The following is a 3,534-nucleotide window of genomic DNA, read 5'->3' on the forward strand; positions in this document are numbered from 1 at the left end:
GAGGCACTTGAGAACGATGTAGTGGGAGCAAGGAGGACAGGGAGGCACGGAAAGCCCGAGGTCCTCACCGAAGGGGGTGTTCGCGAAACCCGCCACGGAGTAGAGAGCACCCCCATTCCTCGCGAAGGCCGGTTTACGCGTAACTTGGGGCCTACCCAGCTAAGCTAAGCGCTTGCCTGCGAGGAGCAGGAGAATGGAGCAGAAGGAGGTAGGAAGGCGGCAGGGAGAGTCTGAGGCCCTCAAGGAGGGCGATTTACGTGAACTCTGCCCTCTGTAGAGCCAAGCGTCCAACAGCGAGGCTCAGGAGAACTGAGGAGAGGGCCAGTTTACGTGAAGACTACCCTCTGTAAAGCTGAGCGTTTGCAAGCGCAGGGTAGAAGGAGCAAGGAGAAGGAGACGGAGATGTTTGCTCCGGTGGTTCGGGGTCCCTCGAGACCCCAGTATTTGCCATCGTAACTTACGAATGTGGTGTGGGGTGGCGAAATACCCCATCATGATCACTAAGGGTTCACAGAGTACCCACGGAGCACGAAGTGCCCGCGGTCCCCACTTGGGCTGGTTTACGCGTAACCCGGGGCCCATCCGGCTAAGCGCACGCCTGCGGGGAGCAGAAGAACGGGGGAGAAGGAGGAAGGAGGTCGAGGAGGAACGGAGAGTCCGAGTTTTTTTTTTTTTTTCCAGTTTTTGTTTTCATTCTAATTCTACTCTTTTTATTCAAATTCTATTGTTTGTTTTAGAATTCTGTTGTTTTCATTCAAATTCCGTTGTTTTCATTCAAATTCCATTGTTTGTTCTCAAATTCTTTTGTTTTCATTCAAATTCTTTTCCTTTCATTCTAATTCCGTTCCTTTCATTGAAATTCCGTTGTTTTCATTCAAATGCTGTTGTTTTCATTCTAATTCTACTCTTCTTATTCAAATTCTATTGTTTGTTTTAGAATTCTGTTGTTTCATTCTAATTCCGTTCTTTTCATTGAAATTCCATTGTTTTCATTAAAATGCTTTTGTTTTCATTCAAATTCCATTCTTTTCATTGAAATTCCATTGTTTTGAATTGTTGTGTTTTCATTCAAATTTTGTTGTTGTAACTCAGTGAGTTTACACGACTCAGTAATGCACTACAACATGTTATTGTTAATTGGGATTTATCATTACTCTGTTAATCACTGAGTTGATCAAAAATAAATCAATAATAAAAGATAAATACTATAAATATAAGAATAAAACCCAAAGAGTATATTTAACACCCCTACTGGTTAGGAAGGAACAAGCCCCGCCTTCCCCTGCTCTGTACCGTCACGTGCTCAGACACAGAGAGAGGCGGAGGTGCACGAGACCATCACTGATTTTCACCGCCAAGCTTTTCGCTGGAAAATAACTATTAACTTGATAAATTGAGCAAATATCCTTACCGGAGATCTGCATGGACCTTGGAGAAACGGACCTGATTTATTGTGAACATTTCGGACCTTGAAACCATCGCGGTGAGTCAGAAGCTGTTAAGCTAACCTTGAAGCTAAAAAGCTAACAAGAAGTTAACAGGGAATATAATGGCCCGATTTCAATGTTGTAGATCTGCGCGGGAGCGGATGAAGTGGACAAGATCCTCTCTGAGAGTTGAACATTAGAAGTGTGCTGGTGAGTTAAACTGGGACTGGGCGAATCAGGCTAATTGAAAAGCTAACTAGCCTAATGCTCATAGCTGTAGCTGACCACGTTTTCACTGTGGGAGAACACACGGGGTTTCTCACTGAGTTCAGCCATTTTGAGCACTCAGCTTGTGTGCTGATGATGTTCTAGTATTACTTGTTGAATATTAAATGCACTAAAATTAGATGATGGAATAAGTTAATGTTGATCTTAAAGGTCATGAATCTACTTTATTTTGTTACATTTGATGCTCGAGCGGCACTGGATAGATGTCCGTGTTTATTCTTACTGTGCTGATACGTTACCACATACTGTAAAACTACAGCCTGTGGGTTTTTGTATATTCTTTTGGTAATTTTATTCTGTACATTGAGTGTAAATAATATATTGCTTCATTCCTATGCAGTGTAAAGCAATGCTCCTGTAATTCAGTTAAAGGGCAATACTGTAAAAAATAATCTACCATAGTTTATGGTTTATTTCTGATTTCTGATAGAAATGTGCACCTTGACGATAGAATAAGCTGATTGTGATTTAAAGATTGCATTCATGATTAAGATGCACTGTATAGACTATAGTTAGAAATTAGAATTAATGTTTTGTGCTTGTTTTGTTATAGCACTTACATTATTTACATATGGCCATGTATATCATTAGAGTGTGAACTGAATTAGTAATAGTCCTGTTGTTTACAGGCTAGGTTTTTTTTATGGGATCGTGAGACCTGGATCTCTTCCTGACGAGGAAGATGGCGAGCCTTTCCCTTTGAACCGAACCGAACCACAGCCATTCTGAGTTGGCCCAGAAGGGCAGGTTGCTCTTCTCTCACGAACAATTGCAACAGTGCGGTAGGACGAAATCGCACCAATCACAAACTTTTGACCTGTTGGATTTGACTTGACTGAACACTGACTATTAAGCCGGCAAGACTGACATATCTGAGCTCAGATAGGATTCTGACTGTTATTATTATTGCTGTCACTGTATTTTATTTTATGTTTTCATTCCTGTTCATAAAATGCTGTTAAATTGTTGCTAAATAGTTTAATACAATTCATAGCAACTTTACCTGTGGCTCCAGTCATTCTTCTCCACGCAACTCCCTTTATCCCTCCTGCGAATCTAGCTATTGGCCCATTCTCTCCATCTTACTTTAATTTCCCCTACCCTATCCTGTACTTGGCTACATTGTGTTTTCATTCAAATTCCATTGTTTTGATTCAAATTCTGTTCTGTCCATTCAAATTCTATTCATTTCATTCTAATTCTGTTCTTTTCATTGAAATTCCATTGTTTTCATTCAATTTCTGTTTTCATTCTAATTCTGTTCTTTTCACTGAAAATCCATTGTTTTCATTCAAATGCTTTTGTTTTCATTCTAATTCTACTCTTTTTATTCAAATTCCATTGTTTGTTCTCAAATTCTGTTGTTTCCATTAAAATTCCGTTGTTTTCATTCTAATTCTGTTGTTTGTTTTAAACTTCCATTGTTTTCATTCAAATTCTATTGATTTCATTTAAATTCCATTGTTTTGATTCAAATTCTTTTGTGTTCATTTAAATTCCATTGTTTTGATTCAAATTCTGTTCTGGGGCCTGTTCTTCGTACCGCGCTAAGTGAGTTAGCTGGATGAGATTGTTGACGATTTCGCGTGATCCTGGATCGTTCGGTTCCCCGAAGCCCATCCGGGACTTGCTGTCATAGCAACAGAGCCGTAAGCGTAAACCTGCTGGGGAGCAGGTTTACTTTATGTAAACAGGATTAGATCGCGGCCACGCAGGTATGTCCGCGTCATTCATACGAAAGCAACAGCGATATTCCACCACTGTTTCACCATAAATAAATAACATCAATGTAACTAAAGATAATGCAGCACCTGATCCT

The 3,534-nt window shown here is 40.3% G+C and overlaps 1 long non-coding RNA gene across 2 annotated transcripts; it reads left to right on the forward strand.

The window, feature by feature from the left end:
* The first annotated feature begins 1,106 nt into the window (after positions 1-1,106).
* Positions 1,107-2,717, forward strand: LOC147309721 (uncharacterized). Of its 2 annotated transcripts, XR_015125860.1 has the most exons (3): positions 1,107-1,483; positions 1,573-1,637; positions 2,345-2,717. It is a non-coding gene; the product is annotated as an uncharacterized LOC147309721 (long non-coding RNA). The 2 variants fall into 2 exon arrangements; XR_015125859.1 differs by having other exon boundaries at positions 1,107-1,637.
* Positions 2,718-3,534: the final 817 nt, after the last annotated feature.

Source organism: Aulonocara sp. 'chitande type north' Nkhata Bay, linkage group LG17 (genome assembly GCF_057382095.1).
Source record: "Aulonocara sp. 'chitande type north' Nkhata Bay isolate Kocher_YH1m ecotype deep benthic linkage group LG17, A_spYH_male_GT1.1, whole genome shotgun sequence".
NCBI classification, from domain to species: Eukaryota; Metazoa; Chordata; class Actinopteri; order Cichliformes; family Cichlidae; genus Aulonocara; species Aulonocara sp. 'chitande type north' Nkhata Bay.